Below are 18,751 nucleotides of genomic sequence, written 5' to 3' on the forward strand. Positions count from 1 at the left end.
TGTTATTCCTCATACAGAATTATGTAGAGGAACTAAGAGCATGAATAAGTGAAGAGACTGCTAATGTGATAAGTAATCTAAATTTAATAGTTTAGGAAAGATGAATTATCAAAGAAGAGAAAATCAAGTTCTTGTACTTATAAATAGTAATGCTATCCTCATGAGTGAATTTTTCAGATAATAGACTGCATATTTCTATTTGCAGAAATTCATGGCATGCCATTTTTTTGAACAGTTAGTAATTCACAGGCAACCCTTTAGTCAGTAAGTACTTACAGCAAAAATCATAGAGCAGTACTAACACAAGCTAACACAAGGTAACTAACACATTTCTTTTCATAATGTGTATTTGCCCAAATGATTTTGTTTGGAATGGATTTTTAGAACATAGTGCCACAATCTAATCTAATACTATAATTCATAATGGGGAGAAACCTCCGGGGGTGGAATCCTCCATAGATACTGAACCTAGCATTCTTGGAGTTCAGGAGAGTAGACAGATCAATAAATTAAGGGGTTTAGGCCCAGAGCTGTCACCAGTCGCAAGCTCTGATCTTGGACATGTCACTTGTATTTCCTTGAGTGTCTGAAAAATGAGGATAACACTATCTGTCTTACCAAGGATTAGTGGGTCAAATGAAAAAAAATTATCACGAAAGTAATTTGAAAACTGTGAGGTGCCATGTGAGCATATTATTTTGTGGTTTTAAGAGAACCTTGCATTTTCCACAGTGTCGGTGCTAGAATTCCTTTGAAGGAGAGTTTAGGAGTGGCAGTCTCATTGTAAGAGGGCCTTGAGGTACTTGTTTTGAAGTTGCATTTTTACTTAGATTGTTAACTTTTTAGGGGAGGAGGAAGATTAAGGGTGCTGGTGGAAGTTGGCTGGCTAAGGCCCCTGAAGTCGTTCCTTTTGGGACACTGCCCTCGATATTTCTGAGAAATGCAGTCTTGATGCTCTGTTCCAGGCACTGTGTTGGGCACTGGGGAAGCAGGAAAAGAAAGATGAGCGTTGCTTATTGACTGAGGGGGTGGGCGGGTAGGGGTGGCACAGCTACATAAACAACTAACCACAATGCAACGATAAGTGCTTTAATGGAGAGGTATGAGATGCTTTGGGAATGCAGAGGAGAGAGTCTTCAGCTCTGCCAGGGATGCTTCCCACAGGTTCCTGCCTGGCCCGTGGAGGTCGAGGGGAACTTTATCAGGCAGAGAATTCTGGGAGCAATGTGAACGAAGATACACAGGTGTGGCATATAAATATGCTCCTTTCTTCTCAACCACAAATTCCTCTTGTAACCAAATCAAGAACATAGGAACATATACTCTATTTTTCTAAATCTCTTGATTATGGACATTTTCAAGCACACACATAAACAAAGAGGAAATGGTACAGTGATCCTTGATGTCCTATTTGGGGAAATGATGCTGGGACCTTTTCCACAGCTGGGAAATGTAGTTTAGATATTTGCATCATGCAAATGGCATGGACAACTAGAAAAAGAGCAACTGAGGGGTTGAAAATAAAAAGGGGAGTTAAAGTAGAAAGTCTGCAGGAGTAAAGAAGTATGTAATGAACATTGAAACAAATTTAAAAAAACAAGGAAAATAATCCCATAGAAATGTTCGTTAAGTGTGCCTAGGAAGTTGTCATAGACAGGCAATGCTATATGAGCTTGCATGTGGGGAGGTGGGTTAAAAATATGCAGATATGTGGATTAGGTTGAAGAAAGAAAACCCAAAGCTTTTTATGTATCAAGCATCCAAGTTCTTGGACTATGGTGGGACCCAGAAGGTGAGAGTGTACGAATACTAATTATAAAATCAGAAAGACATTGAACATTCGGATGGATAAAAATACATTGAAAAAAGTCTCAACAGACAATATGGTTAAAGCAAAACAAGCTTAGTACTACCTCATTGATCTTACAATATTTTTCTGAGCAGGGATGGTAACTAGAAATGTATTACATAGTACCCCACTATTTGGGATGTAAAATGCCTTTTTAAAAAACGTGTTGACCATTTTTTTTTAACATTAGTGAAAATATTTTTTCCGTAAGATTTCAAGTTTTGCCACTTGTGAATTTAAGAACCATTATAGGTCATAATTCTCATGGTTGGTAAGGGAGTGTTATGAAGGGACCACTCATATTCACAATACATATAGTGAATCGTTGCCAGTATTCATCACTATGGAGCAGGAGCTGACAAACTATGGCCAGTGGGCCAGATCCAGCCGCTGCCTGTGTGTCTCCTGAGCTAAGAATGTTTTTTACATTTCTGAATGGTTGGAAATAAACCACAAGAAGATTAATCTTTTGTGACCCATGAAATTTATATGAAATTCAAATGTCAATGTCCATAAGCAAAGTTTTATCGGAACACAGCCACGTTCATCTGCTTAAGTATTGTCTACAGCTGCTTTCACACTACAATGGCAGGAGACTGTGTGGCCCACAGAGTTTAAAGTATTTACTATGTGGATCTTTGAAGAAAAAGTTTGCCATCCCCTTTTACAGGTGAAAGAATCTACCTAAGCCATTGACAGAGAAACCACTGGAGATGAAAGTTGTCTTTGTCTGGGAAGGAGTTCACAATGTTTGGTTTCTTGTTCTTCAGTTAGAAGTATAGTGTCAAGGGAGGTCCTTGGCTGATTGGGTTGTTTGGGGACCACTGGTGACCACAGACCCGAGCAGAAAATGAAGTTATCATGATATGGATGTGTAGAAAAGTTGTCATCTTTAAAAACAGCTGAGGAATTTAAAACTTTTTAATGTTTCTAAAAATGCCCCTTACATAGTGTCTTTGCATCTGACTTCATCCCCAAATAGAAACTGAGTTAGCTATTTTTGATTGGGTTGAATGAGAGTGAAATAAATCAAGGAACAGATTTGTTAAAAACCAGAATGCTTCATAGCAGACATGGTGAAAGAGGATGACTCAGATATCAAAGAAGCGTCAGACATGGTCCCAGCCTTGAGGAATATAGAAGATCAAAGAAGCACGCAGAGTAGAAGGCTATCACTGGGGAAGGCTGATGTCTACCCAGGCAGGTCCCAAGGGCTGACATTATCCAGGGTTCAGGGCTGGTCTTACAATCTTGGAATGCTGACTTGTCAGCACATCAAGAATTAATACATTTTTTTCAGGGACAGATACATAGGCACCAAACTCTCAGAGCCTGTAAAAACCAGAAAGGCAGTTCATTAGTTTGAAAATAACATCAGAGAAGTGGATACTGACATCCTTTGGCTAATGTATTCCTTCTCTGGGCAAGCTGTATGGAAATCAAATTGTTATTAGAAGGCCATATTGTGCATTTACAATGAGAAGCAAAGCTGCCAGGAGGTCAGGACACTTATAACTTCTGGCCAGCTCATTCTCTACCTAGAGCGTCAGAGCCCGGGAACTGAATTGTAATCAGAAGATAATTCAGGGAATCCTTCAGGACAGTTTGGCCGTCACCTCTTCCAGTTAGAGGACCATTCTATGTGCTCTCATAGCACACTTTGTCCAACAATGTAATAGCACAAGTCAGACTTCATCGCAATTGCCTATTGACTCCTTTTTGTGTGTCACTTGATGTATTGCTGTGTTGTACTGTAGTCATCATTTTATCTCCAGCTTCAGTGCAGCTCCCTGATTGTAGAAAGTGCTTATGGGATCAGGGTGAGATGGCCAGAGGCATCCTCCTCAAGGATGGAGTAGTGTCTGCCACCATGAGAGCAAGTCCTCGCACTGGCCCCCTTTGCCTTGGGAAGGGCTTGAGTGGGCACCAGCATCTGCCTCTGCTGTTCCTTGTCCGTTTTCTTGGCTGATGTGCATACTTTTTAAAAAACGACATGGCATAGCTCTATTCTAATTTTTATTTCTAAAAGTTTATTATGGAAAATTTCAAAATACACAAAAAGAGGAGAGAAGAGTATAATAATTCTCTTGTCCCACCCCCTCCCCCTCCAAGAGTCATCAGCTCACATCCAATCTTGTTTTATTCATACCCCCACTTGTCCCCCACCACTCCCAGGATTATTTTGCTGCAAGTCCCTTTTAGTATTATTTTATCTATAAATATTTCCATATATATCTCTAAAAGCTAGGACTCAATAAAAAATACCATTGTCATACATTTTAAAGATTTGACATTAATTCCCTAATATAATCAAATATCCAGAGTTCAAATTTCCCCATTTATCTCATAACCTTTTCTTTTTTTTTTTGCAGTCTGTTTGTATTAGGATCCAAATAAGTTGTATTTGGTTGATATATCTCTAGGTCCTTTTTTAATCTCTGGATTCTCCCTCTAGCTCTCTCTTTTTCTTCCTTGTAATAAATTTGTTGAAGAAACAGGCTTCTTTTTTTTTTTTGGTTACGTTGGGTCTTTGTTGCTGTGCGGGCTTTCTGTAGTTGCGGCGAGCGGGGGCTACTCCTCGTTGCGGTGCACGGGCTTCTCATTGCGGTGGCTTCTCTTGTTGTGGAGCACGGACTCTAGGTGCGCAGGCTTCAGTAGCTGTGGCACACGGGCTCAGTAGTTGTGGCTCTCAGGCTCTAGAGCTCAGGCTCAATACTTGTGGCACACGGGCTCAGTTGCTCCATGACATGTGGGATCTTCCCTGACCAGGGATTGAACCCGTGTCCCCTGCATTGGCAGGTGGATTCTTAAAACACTGTGCTACCAGAGAAGTCCCAAAACAGGTATACTTTTACCGTCTGAATTTTAGTGTCTTTTAATATGTCCCTTTGTCCCCTGTATTTCCTTTTTTAAAAATTAATTTCTTAATTTATTTTTATTTTTGGCTGCGTTGGGTCTTCATTGCTGGGCGTGGGCTTTCTCTAGTTGCAGTGAGCAGGGGCTACTCTTTGTTGCAGTGCCCAAGCTTCTTATTGTGGTGGCTTCTCTTGTTGTGGAGCACAGGCTCTAGGCGCACGGGCTTCAGTAGTTGTGGCACGTGGGCTCAGTAGTTGTAGCTCACAGGCTCTAGAACACAGGCTCAGTAGTTGCGGCACATGCGCTTAGTTGCTCCGCAGCATGTGGGATCTTCCTGGACCAGGGCTCGAACCCGTGTCCCCTGCATTGGTAGGCAGATTCTTAACCACTGTGCCACCAGGGAAATCCCTGTCCCCTGTATTTCCTGTAAATTGGTATTTAGATCTAGAGCTTGATTTGATTTAGATATGATTTTTTGGCAACAATCCTTCTCAGAAGTGTTACTTGCATTATGAGTTACAGAATGTCAAGTGATCTCTTTTTGTGATGTTAGCAATATACTGTTTTTAAACTTTAATACTGGGCCACTGTCTTATCTACAACTTCTTGAGGGACATCTCATTGTAGCTCCAAAACATGGGAGCACGACATATGTGTGGAACAATTGGAGGACAACACACCCTAATATGTAACCAGGGTTAAATTCTGTGGTGTGGGTTCTACCTGTCCTTCTAGGGTTTTAGGAAAGGAAAGGTTCAGCCAGAGCTGGACTCCCTCAGATGAGAGGCACATGGGGGATGGTGTGCTCGCAGAGCAATGGGCCTGAGAGAAAGGCACTTGGTCCGTCACACTCTTGATCCTGCAGCCTAGTCTCCTGGACACAGCCTGGGACCCAGAAGAGCCATCAGAGGAAGAGTGGTGCTCAGCAAAGCAAATTCTGCCTCACTGTCTTAGTTTGGGTCCCCCAAAATGGACTTCAGTCTCCTCCAATGAGGGCAGGATTGGAAGATCCCTTTTAGTTTGAATTTCCTATGAGTTTATAAGATTTCATAGCCCTTCCATAGCCCTTCTTATCTTGTTCCACCTCCCCAACCCCAAGGTAGCTAGTTTTTCTTTAGTCAGATTTAGATCCATTTTTATGCACTTGAACAGTGGCAACGAAGAGTGAATTTTCCCTCTAGTACCTTCAGTTCACAGTTGAGGGAATGGGAGAGGAGAGACCGTCTTGGGAATACTGAGAGACTGAGGGAAGAGAAAGAGGCTGGAACTAATTGGGTGGGGAGGATGACAGGGAAAGACCCAGCCAAACATAGGAAAGCAAACAATCTGACTGGCTGGAGTGGAGGCACCGGGGTACCATGTTTACTCAGCTGCATCCATGTGCATTGCTTGCTTCTCCTGCGTGAACAGAAAAACAAAGCTCTATTACTACCCTCTTTTCTCTTTGTGCACATTCTTGCTTGGAGCACCAATCCATTTCCTGTGCTTTAGCTGAGCAGATTACTTACACTCAGTATCCTTGGTTTATCTTCTAGACCAGATGCATTTTTGTCTCTCCGCTGGATATTCCCACATCAAATATTCCATTAATATTTGGGGCAGACATTGTTTTCCTTCATCTGCCTTTGCTAGAGAGGTAAGAAAAACAAAATACTTATCTTCCCAGCCTCCCTAGAGGCTAGGTACCCACGTGATACACTTCTGGCCAATAAGACACAGCAAAAGTCTGCTAGAGGCTTCTAGGATAGTTTTTGCCTTACTGATGAAAGATACAGATGTATTTGACACTCCTTTGTTCTCTTCCTTCTGCGTGGAATTACTACCTAAAGCCTGGGCCTATGGCAACCATACTGTAATCCCAGAAGGAAGGGCCAGGAGAAATACAGACTCCAGTTCTGACTTTGTTCAGCTTCTGAATAGATCAATAATTGCCTACCTCCAGCTTTTTTGTTGTCAAGAAAAACACACCCTGTTTCTAGAAACCACGCTTTGTTAGGTTTTCTATCATTTGCTGTCAAAACTATCCTTAACCTAACAAGTTGATATTCAGCTTGTCTAAAACTGACTGCATCTTCCTTAACTTCCTTTTCCGTTAGTTCCTCCTCCTTACTGTCCTGTCTTATTAATGACACTACCACCCTCATTCTCAAAACTATGCATCACCTTTGTCTTCCCTTTCCTATGTCCCTTGTTGTACCTAACCAGTCACCAGTTCTTCTCTTGGCCTTTGTATTCTACTGCTTTGTTTTAGGGCCTTATCATCTGGATCTGGATCTTTTCATTGTTTCCTTATCCAATCTGGAAAGCATGATATTTTCAGATCAACTTTGTTGTAGCGTCTGCCAGACCCGGATTCAAATTCTGCCACTTCCAACCCTTTGGCCATGTGATCTTGGTGAAGTTATTTATCTTTCTGAACCTCTGTTTCCAAAGCTTCAAATGAGACTACAAATACATACTGTAGGGGCTGTGTTGAGATTTGTGGGCTAATACAAGTGTAGCTGCATGCTCTTCTCTAAGTAGAAAGCATAGTGTAGGCGTTAAGAGTTTGGGAGCCAGACCGTTTTGGTTCAAATTCCAGTTTTGATTTTATTAATGGTGTAACTTTGGAAAAGTTATTCAGTTTTTAATTAATTAATTAATTTATTTATTTGGCTGTGTTGGGTCTTCGTTTCTGTGCTAGGGCTTTCTCTAGTTGTGCCGAGAGGGGGCCACTCTTCATCGCAGTGCGCGGGCCTCTCACTGTCGCGGCCTCTCTTGTTGTGGAGCACAGGCTCCAGACACACAGGCTCAGTTGTTGTGGCTCACGGGCCCAGTTGCTCCGCGGCATGTGGGATCCTCCCAGACCAGGGCTTGAACCCGTGTCCCCTGCATTGGCAGACAGTTTCTCAACCACTGCACCACCAGGGAAGCCCAAGTTATTCAGTTTTAGTAGTTGTTTTGTAGATTCCTCAGGATTTTTTATCTAGACAATCTTATTGTCTGTGAATACTGGCAGTTTTACTTATTCTTTCTGATCTTTATGTCTTGTATTATATATTTTTCTTGCTTTACTGCCTTGGCTAGGATTGCCAGGACAAAGTTGAACACAAGGGATGAGAATGGACTTCCTTGAACCAGGAAACATTTCTTTTTTCTCTATTTCCCCTATTTTTAAAAGAGTGGTGTAATATTGGTGTTATTTCCTCTTATAATGTTTTATAGATATCTTCTGACCAGGAGTAGTCTTTGTGGGAAGTTTTTTGGTGACAAATTCAATCTCTTTAATACATGGAAGACTACTCAGGTTTTCTGTTTCTTCTGTGTCAGTTCTAATAAGTTGTTTCAAGGAGTTTGTCCATTTCATCTAAGTTATCAAATTTATTGGCATAGAATTGTCCCTAGTATTCTCTTATTATCCTTTTAATGTCCTTAGGATATATAGTGATGTTTCCTCCTTCATATCTCATATTAGTAATTTTTGTCTGCTCTCTTTTTTCTTGACTGGGCTTGCTAGGAGCTTCTCAATTTGTTAATCTTTTAAAAGAACCAATTTTTAGTTGATTTTCTCTATTGTTTGAGAAATTCAATGATTTCTGCTTTTTTACCCCATTTATCCTACTAGCTTTGGGTTTAACTTGCTCTCTTTTTCTGGCTTCTTAAAAAGGAAACTTAGATAATTAATTTTAAACTTTTCTTCTTTTCTAACATGAGCATTAAAGCTATGATTTCTCATGGTCAGCTCAAAAAAGGAAGCACAGTTATTTCATTATTCAGTATTTACAAACAAAAGTTATTTCTGCCAGAGAAGAACAATTAATCAAGCTATTAATATGCTAAGTTAGCATATTAAATAGGATGATACTGGAACCTGTTGACTTCTTCAACCTCATGGAGAAGATACTGTGCAGCATGATGAACAATATCCTCCACAATATCCCAACAGTGAATTCAGCAATGGGTTTCATAGGGCTCTCAATATATCTTGACAGCATAATGCCAAAGGGACATTGAAAGAGAGTATTTCTCCTGGGGGCCAATATAATATACAGATTTTTCATTGTTTAATTTAATCCTGAGATAGATTTTAGGCTGTTTTAGAAACAGATGGATTACTTCTCTTTCAGAAAATTTTCCATAAATTCTGTTTTTTCACATCTAAGCTGCTGATAATTAATAAAATTGGGTAGCAATGACTTGAAGTAATATTTTTCAATAGATACCTGTAGTGCTACTGTTCTGTATTGTTGGGTAGATGAAGAGTTATATGACTTTGGACTTAGCCAAACATGGAGGAAAATGACATCCTCATTTGATAGCCAAGCGAGACTATATGTCTTAATGGTGGTCCAGCCCTTCTCTGTGAAATTGTGGGGGCAAGGGTGTATTCTCAAGGAGGAATGTTGGTGCCTCTCTAACACACAAATGGTGGACAAGAGCCTGGCCCCTATAATTGTTGCCATAGAAACTAAGGAACATGTGTTAATTATACTGAAGCATTCTTAAAATGAGTAATATAATTTTCTGAAAACCCTTTTATGGAATAAAATTGTAAGATGTAAGCATATTAAATAGAATGACTTGCTCAAGAGGATTATCACCTATAAATTGGTTGAAAGTTCAAGAACCTCTCTTTTATTTAATTAAATGGGGAAGTACTTTTTAAAGGCCCTTAGAAAAGGCTTAATTGTTAGAGATGTTGAAAACAAATAGAAAAGACCTTTGATGGGAAGTAGACATCGCTTGGAACTTGATAATTTGATTCTTGATATTGTATATGATATTTCAATTCTGTTCAAACCTCAGATGAAGGCATTAATGTCTTGCCTGGTGTTCAGGCTATGACAGCCTTATTCTTCTACTTATTGATTGGCTACTTATTGAACATGTTACAGAAAAAGTTGAGTTCTTAAATCTTATATGTTTTCTTTATAAACTCTTTAAACAAACCTGAGATATAAGAAAGTTCTATCTCTCGGATCCCTTGCCACTACTTTTGTCACTCCTCTACCTTTCTCTTTCTCCCTGTGTCACACTCCTTTCCTCCTTCCTCAACCCAAATGTGCTGTAAGAAAAGGATATGATCTTAGTCCTCTCCTTTCCTACTGTTCATTCATTCATTCAGAGATTTTACTCTCCACTTTCCATGTGCCAGACATTCTTGCTGGGGATAGGTTATTAAGAAAAACTGACATGGATCCTGACCTCATGAATTTACATATTAGTTGGGAAGACATTAATTAATTCAGTCAGTCCTTCAAAAAACTGTTTGTTGAGCACCTACTGTGTGCTGGTTACTGTTCCAGGTGATAAGGAATACAGTGGTGAACAAAACAGGAAAAGTTAGGTGGTAAAAAGGCTATGAGGCCAAAGGTAAGAGGATATGGAGTGATGGAGTCAGGGAACAGACTCATCTATACTACAGTGTCAGATAGTGATAAGACTAATGAAGGAAAACAAAGTAGAGAACAGGGGAAGAAATTGAGGGGTGGTGATATTTTAGGGAGGGTAGGCAGGTTTCTGCAGAAGTCAAATATGATCAAAGACCTTGAATGAGCTGAGAGACCATCTAGTATGAATTTAAATCAGTGTAATCCATGCTTTACTAAATAGGTGGTTGAGGTATTTTAGAGAACATGGGTCAGGTAGTGCCTGTGATGAGGACAGAGGCTGAATACGTGTGGTAGTGCCCTTTTGTTTGGTTATAAGGCCTTATTTTGAGAAAATACCTGTAAGATAATAGAAAAAAAAATATATATATATTGATTTCTGTCCCCTGTTCCTGGCACTGAGCTCCTGAAACTCTTGTCATTTCCTAAGTGATAAAAACACCAGGAGCATCTGTTGTCCTAATGTTTGTCTCTGATCCTGTTCCTGATGCAGGGCTCCTGAAACACTTGTAAATTTCTAAGTGATCAAAGTACTAAGAGCGTCTTTTGGTCTACTGACGCAACTCTGGGTGGGCTCCTGGATGGCTCCTGGATGGGGTCTGGTCACCAGAAAGACCAAGCCATGATTAGAAGCTTAGAATTTTCAGCCCTACCCCCTCCATCCTCCAGGGAGGGGAGAGGGGCTGGAAATGGATTTAATAATTGATCATGGTTATGTTAGGAAGCCTCCATAAAATCCCAATAGTAGGGGGTTCAAAGAGCTTCCAAGTTGGTGAACACATCCACACCCGGGAGCATGACACACCCCAACTCCATAGGGACAGAAGGTTCTGTACTCGGGATCTTCCAGACCTCACCCTATGTATCTCTTCATCTGGCTGTTCATCTATATCCTTTATCATATTCTTTAATAAACTGGTAAACGTAAGTAAGTGTTTCCCTGAGTTCTTTGAGTTCCTCTAGCTAACTAATCGAACCTGAGGAGAGGGTAGTTGGAACCTCTGATCTATAGCTTGATTGGTTAAAAACACAAGTGATAACCTGAGTTTGCCACTGGAATCTGGAATCGTGGTATGGGGTGTGCAGCCTTGGGGGACTGAGCCCTTTACCTGTGAGATCTGATGCCATCTCCGGGTAGATAGTGTCAGAACTGAGTTAATTGTAGGACACCTAGCTGGTATCAGAGACTTGCTTGCTGTTTTGGTGAACTCCCCTACCACGTTTGGTGAGCACAAGTGTCAGAAGTGAAATGTCCTGTGTGAGTAGTAAAGGAGACTCAGAGGAAACACAGTAGGGAAGAAGGAAGAAAGCTGAGTTTTTCATTTATAGTACCTAGAGCATATTATTGCTTTTGTGGATGTAATAGACAAAGGTAATTTCAGAAAGCGGTGAAAAGGATAAATTCTGAAATTTTGGTTTATCCTTCAAATATTGTTACGTAAAGATATTTAAAATGCTGTTCATTTAGGTCTTCATTACACTAATTTTTGAGAAAAAAGAAAGCTATCCCTAGAGAATTGATGAGCGCCATACAGATCAGGAAATGTACTATCATTTAAATGAGTTTCGAAAGATACTGTGTATATGGTTTTGACCATGGATGCTGATGGCTGACTGATAGTGGTGTCAACATCCCCATCCTACTGATGCACTTTTTGGTTTCATATTTAGCCAGTTTAGTTTTATCAGTGATGAATTTGTCTGGTACCTCTGTGGGGTCAGTGTTCTCTTAAGACAAGCCTCTCAGACAAATACACCAGAGCAAGAAAATGGTCCTGAAAACCTATAAACTCTAGCAATTTTTCACGTTGAGGATTTGTTCACTCTCTTTTTTAAAAAATTTTATTTATTTATTTATTTATTTATTTATTTTTGGCTGTGTTGGGTCTTCGTTTCTGTGCGAGGGCTTTCTCTACTTGCGGCAAGCGGGGGGTCACTCTTCATCGCGGTGCGCGGGCCTCTCACTATCACAGCCCCTCTTGTTGCGGAGCACAGGCTCCAGACGCGCAGGCTCAGCAATTGTGGCTCACGGGCCTAGTTGCTCCGCGGCATGTGGGATCTTCCCAGACCAGGGCTCGAACCCGTGTCCCCTGCATTGGCAGGCAGATTCTCAACCACTGCGCCACGAGGGAAACCCCTGTTCACTCTCTTAAACAACTTTTCTATCATTATTCTACCATCTGCCTTTTGATAATGTTTTGTATTGAATTCTTATATTTTCCTCATCAACTAATTAGATGATATGGCAATATACTTGTAAATTTTTTCATGTCAAAAACTGAAGACAGCTTGAGAGTAGTTAAGTGTCTGTGTTGACGTTAAGGTAGTTGCATGCAGCAGACTCATTGTAAAATCTTCCTTTGTGGTACCTGAAGATCTGATTTGTGAGAGTTAGAGCTTTCTAATCAGTAACCAAGTTTCACATTTTATTTATGGAAAATAATTTAAATACTTAGACCAGGAATCCCTATTTAATTATCCAGGTCATCAGAGCATAAATGGGAAACCCCCTATTGATACAAAAATGTGCAATTACAGAGAATACTGACGGGACCATATAATAAGGCGGCTTCATCTATAGGGCAGATCTCCGAAGCATGGCCAGACTTAGAGGCCGCCTGGTTGACTGGGAATAGAAGACAGTTTTATTGTGCTCTTTCATCTTCTGTACATTATCAGCTTGTGAATGCACCTTATCTTTTCCTCAGTTGAATTTTCCATTATCTTTATTGTTTTGCTTCATACCTTTTCAGCACTTCATGGGATATTTATCTTAACAACTTTAGAGGCTCATTTTAGAATTCAACATTCAACAGATTATGGATATTAAAGTTCATTTAAAAAACACCCTTTGTATTTATATGGTTAGTATGTTTTTGGCCTCTGTCATTAGAAGTCCTAACCCAAAATAACCACAGGAGAAACAAACAATGACACTGCCCCTCGGAGAAGCTTACAGAAATCAAAAGTGGACATTACTTAAGCCTGATATTGTTTGGGGTTACCTGAAAGAGAATCATAAAGTAGTCAAATTGCAAAATCGAAATAATTAAAAAATTTGTATATCTTATTCATCACTTTTAGGGAGAGAGTATAGGTATTAGGGAGAAGTGAGAGTGAACAGTAATAAAGTAAAACAATAGGATGGAATGATTTTTTAAATGCTGGAAAATTATCTAAAGGGAGTGTCTCTTCTTTCCGTTTTAGTCTGGCTAACCTTGGTTTTCTTTTATTTATTTACTTACTATTGATTTTTACCTGCCTGTAAAGAATTTTGCAGCCAAATTCTGCCACCGAAGAATGCCTCTACAAATAGAATAGCATTTGAATTTCTTTCTTTTGAATCAGGACAAGCAGCACAGGCATAAAATTGATTTTATGCGCTGACCTCTACTTACAATTATATAGCAGAAACTTCATCGACAGGAGTTTTATCCTGTAGGACTTCTATTGAATGAATTAAAAGAGATTTTAAAAAGTGAAGGGTGAGTAATAAAGGAAATTATAGGAGAAAAGAGAAACATGAAAAAGTCCCACTGTTGTTTAGATGCTAAAGCAGGCATCGGAGACAGCAGCACGACTCCTTGGTGTGACACGTGAGCAGTCGCTCTCACCACGTCCTTTTCTCTCCTTTGGTTTGTGAGAGCAGTTGCTGACTTGCAGCTGAGAGCTGACAGTAGGCACACACACCCTGCTTCTTTTTGGGAGTGTTACAAGTTGACACGTATTGACACGTCTTTCTCCTTCCCAGAGGGAATGACAGGAGCTTATGAAAGGTAATGAACTGTGATTTGAAGTACATTTTAATTGGGGGCAAATCAAAGCATTTCTGGCTTATAATTATTAATTTATTTCTGCAAACCCTATCACCAGGAATAAATGGTCATAAAATTTTAGCGTGTTTTCCCTACAGTATTTTTGGTATGAGTATTTTTTAACCTGTTTGAGCTCATACTTTAAGATTTCATGCCTCTTAAAATTAAGCTTATAGGATGATCCTTTTCCTAGATTATTAAAAGTTCTTTGTAAATATAATTTTTATTGGCTGAAATCATATGGATCATATGGCATACATTTTTTCTTATTGTTGGACTATTAAGACATATAAAAATGATTGTTGCTGTTATCAGTGATGCCATCACCTTTTATATTCAGTTTTTCCTTTGTTTTAGATTACTTCCTTAGGATAGAGATACCCATAGAACTAAAATTAGTTAATGTGTGTGAAGAAGTTTAAGAGCTTTGATACATATCTTCAAATTACTTTTCATGAAGACGGTACGATAGCTGCTATTATCTGTATTTTACAAATAAGGAAACTGAGGTTTAGAAAAGTTAAATTATCCGTCCAGGGTCACAAGGCTGGTAAGTGCCAGGGACCAAGTTGGGATGAAACCCCACTGCCTTTCCACTATAATGGTGTTTCAAGTATGTTCCTTGTAATGTTCATAGACAGCGCAAGGAAAAAAAAAGGCTCATGATAGAAAATGTGGGAAATGTTATTTGTGTCTTCTTTTTTTTTTTTTTACCATCTTTATTGGAGTATAATTGCTTTACAATGTTGTGTTAGTTTCTACTGTACAACAAAGTGAATCAGCTATATGTATACATATATCCCCATATCCCCTCCCTCTTGTATCTCCCTCCCACCCTCCCTATCCCACCCCTCTAAGTGGTCACAAAGCACCGAGCTGATCTCCCTGTGTATTTCTGTCTTCTAACTGAGCCCTAATCCCAGCACACCTCCTCAGGGCATACCATTTCCCAAATATTTTGGCCAATTACATGTTTTCTAAATTATAATAACCTCAAATTACCCAGAGTTCTGAAAACCTGCTGAAACAAAGTTGATCAGACTGCTCTGTTTTAGAACACAAGATTAATTTCTGGATATACAACAATAAACAAAGGGCTGAAAGCCAAACAGGGTAGTTATTTACAGTGGGTCTTCAGTTATTCAGCATCATAGAGAAGTTAAGTTCAAGTTTAATTGGAATAAATCTCAAGTTTATCCCAATTAATCCTCCAAACTTGGCGTAATTTAGTAATTCTGGTGGAAATGGTATTTAATGGTATTTATAAGTGGTATTTAATATAAGTCCTTTTCTAAAGTATGCTGAGTATCATTTTCCTTTTACTTAATGATTGAGGCTCAATGTATTGAACACGTTAGCATCCTGTATTATAATACGGCGATTTTGAAGTACGTGGATTATGCTTCAATACCAAATGCCCCAGTGTTGCTTTGTTGTTTTTTTTTAAAGTTCTGCCTTTTTTTGTTTTACTTGCCTGACTCTCCCCTACCGCCCAGAAGCCGTCACTCCTTGCTTGCTGCCCTCTAGGTGTCTGTCCTGTCTCCTTCCCTTGCACAAACATAGTATCCTGCTTCTGATCCTTTGGACTTAGAATCCAGGTTAACCAAGTTTATGGGAGCTGTATGTATAATATGAGGGCATACATTTTGCTCCCAAGGATTTCTCTTCTGAGTAAAGTGTACGAATTTCAGAGTTTTAGTATTTTTAGGCCTCAATTTTGGTTATACAAAGCCTTTTAAACTTAGGTGCTACATGATCTCACTTCTATGATTTCTTTTTAAACTGAGATTTCCAGATAAATATCCTCTGAATAGTTGAGGAATTAAAGTAATGAGGTAATTCCTTTAATCAAAACATATTTATTGAATCCTTAGGAAACACTTTCTAGGTGCCTAGGATTCTTCAATGAGCAAAAAAGAAGAGCCCCGCTCTCATATAGCTTATATTCTAACAGTGGAAATAGGTTAAAAAAAAAATACTGTAAACATGAAATAAATTATATGTTATGTTTGGAGGTAATATGTCATGGCAGAAAACAATAACAGCAAAAAACAGATAGAGCCCAGTGAGAGATCAAGTGTGCTAGTGGGGGTGGTGTAGATTGTAGTAGTACATAGGTTGGTTAGAATATGGTTTACTGGAAAAGTGTGATTTTAGCAAAGAGGTAAGGGAGTTAACCAAGCATATGTTTAGGGTAAGAACATCCCAGCAATGGGAGCAGCCAGTGCAAAGGTCCTGATGTGGGTGCATGTGTGGATTGCTCCAAGAACAGTAAGGAGGCTATTGTGGGTAAAATGAAGTGAGCCAGGGAAAGAGTAGGGGAGGAAGTCAGAGAATGAGGGTAGATCATGTAGGGACTTGACAGCTATTATAAAGGGCTTGGCTTTTACTCTGAATCAAATAGGGAGCCACTGAAGGGTTTAGAGCAGAGGAATGACATAACCCTATTTGAATTTTCACAAGATCACTGTGATAGCAATGTTAAGAAGATGCTCTGGGGGATGGGGCAATGATAGAAGAAGGGAGACTTTTACTAGGAAGCTCTTGCAGTAATCCAGGTGAAAGATGATGGTGGTTTGGATTAGAGTGACAGCAGTGGAAATGATGAGAAGAGGCAGGATACATTTTGGAGGTAGAACCAATAGAACTTGCTCATGAATTGAATGTGGGAATGTGCGAGAAAGAGGAGTCAGGGATAAATCTAAGGTTTGGGCAATTGGAAGGATGGTGGGGCCATCTGTTGTGATGGGGAAGGCTATAGGTAGGGCAAGTTTGAAGGGAAAGAGGAGTGCAATTTTGGACATTTGGAGTTTGAGAAGTCTATTAGACGTTCAGTTGGAGATGTTGAGTAGGAAATTGGATATGTGACTCTGGAGTTTGGAAGAGAGGTCTGAGCTGGAGATAGAAATTTCGGAATCATTAATACATAGATGGTACTTAAAGCCGTGAGACTGGAGAACATCAAAGAAGTGACTGTTAAAGAGAAGAGGACCAACAATTAAGTCCTGCCATCTTCCAACAAGAGTTCAAGGAGAGGGGCCATCAAAAGAAGCTGTGTAGGAGTGACTAATGAGGTAGGAGGAAAACAAGGGAATGTGGAATGTGTCTTGAAAGGCAAGTGGAGAGGTTTCCAAATATTCATGTAGATCATGACAAAACATTGGGAAAAAGAAAGACCACAATCTGGGTTTGCATTTGAAGTTTTATATTTTATAGATGACACGGCTAATAGGTCTACTTTTCCAGCCTGGTTAGCAGTTGGGTGAGTTGCACACTCTGTGTCAGTTCTTGGAATGTTGTTGAGAGGAAGACAGCAGGATTGAAAACAAAAATAAAATATCTCACACACAAGGTGCAGGGCGAATGCATAGCCTGTGGCTTAAACTAGAATGAGATCATCCACCTAAAATGTAGGCGAATGGCAAAGTCCAGGTAAGGAAAGATGAAAAATCATGGTATAGAGGTGTGGAGGACAAGTGGTAGGATAACATGAATGCAATTATGAAAACATAGAGTGTTATTTTTCAGTAACAGTTGGAGAAAAGTGCAGGGAGTCAACGTCACCATGATAAATACTGAACAGCAAGGGAGCAAACTATCACAGCTGAGGCATGCGGGCTGCTGTGAAACTCAGAAGTGATGTTATCAATAAAGCCAGAGTTGGGAAGTGATTAACAAATAAACAACATATGGCACATTGGTTGCCATGTCCCTGGAAACATCTCCTCTCTGGAGGTAGTGTGCCCCTGTAAATGAGTTTCTGGTTGGTGCATATTTGCTTTTGATACATATGGCAGTTGTGAAATTGTAACTACCCCGTTACAAATGCTGCTAAAAAGACAACTATAAAGTTCTGGTTCTGGACAAATGGACTCAATTCTCCTTATTTCTCCCACTAAGTGCAACTATAAACCCTGGACATTATATAAAAAACGAACAGGAAAAGACTCCGCATGGTGGAGAGAAGGCAGACTGGCTTGGGATCTCTCTATCTGAAGAATCATATAGTGGTGAGTTCCTTGAGTTTTCTTTTTGCCTCATGTATCCCAGTCTGGGTGCTGGAGGAGACAGTGTTCCAGAAATGCCAGTCAACACAGACAAAAATTATGCCACAAGAAAAGCCTGCTGTCTCCAGGATAAGAAAAGGGGTAGCTCAGCAAGACAGAAAACTTTTAGATAATAACTGCTCTACTTTAAACAAACATGACAGAAAAAACTGCGGGCTTAGTCCCACTCCTATCAGCAAAGATCAAGCGTCGAGTCTACACTTTCACTCTTCCCTGACTGTGATGAAGCAGCTCTTCCCACCTAGATTTTAAAGTAGTTATCATAAAAATGCTTCAATGAGCAATTATGAACATACTGGAAAAGTAGAATATCTAAACAAAGAAATAGAAAGCCTTAGCAGAGAAATATAAGAAATAAAGAAGACCCAAATGGAAATCTGAGAACTGAAAAATATACTAACTGAAATTAAAAACTCAATGGATGGCTCAACAACAGAGTGGGTAAGACAGAGGAAAGAATTAGTGAACTCAGAGATAGAATAATATAAATTACCCAATTTGAACAACAGAGAGAAAATAGACAGAAAAAAAGAACAGAGACTCAGGGGTCTGTGTCAGTATAACAGAAGATCTAACATTTGTGTCCCTTAGACTATTGGAAGGAGAGTAGAAAGAGAATGGTGCTGAAAAATTGCTAGAAGAAATAATGGCTGAATATTTACCAAATTTGGCAAAAGAAATAAACCTACCAATTCAAGAAGCTGAGTGAACCCCAACCAGGGTAAACCCAAAGAAATCCATGCCAAGTTAATCAAACTTCTGAAAACTAAAGACAAAGAAAAAAAAAATACTTAG

General features: G+C 39.6%; 1 protein-coding gene across 3 annotated transcripts in view; it reads left to right on the forward strand.

The window, feature by feature from the left end:
- The window catches only part of RAPGEF4 (Rap guanine nucleotide exchange factor 4), a 310,972-nt gene that overhangs the window by 1,475 nt on the left and 290,746 nt on the right, over positions 1–18,751 (forward strand). The window lies entirely within an intron of this gene.

This window comes from Balaenoptera physalus (genome assembly GCF_965194825.1).
Source record: "Balaenoptera physalus genome assembly, chromosome: 6".
NCBI lineage: Eukaryota > Metazoa > Chordata > Mammalia > Artiodactyla > Balaenopteridae > Balaenoptera > Balaenoptera physalus.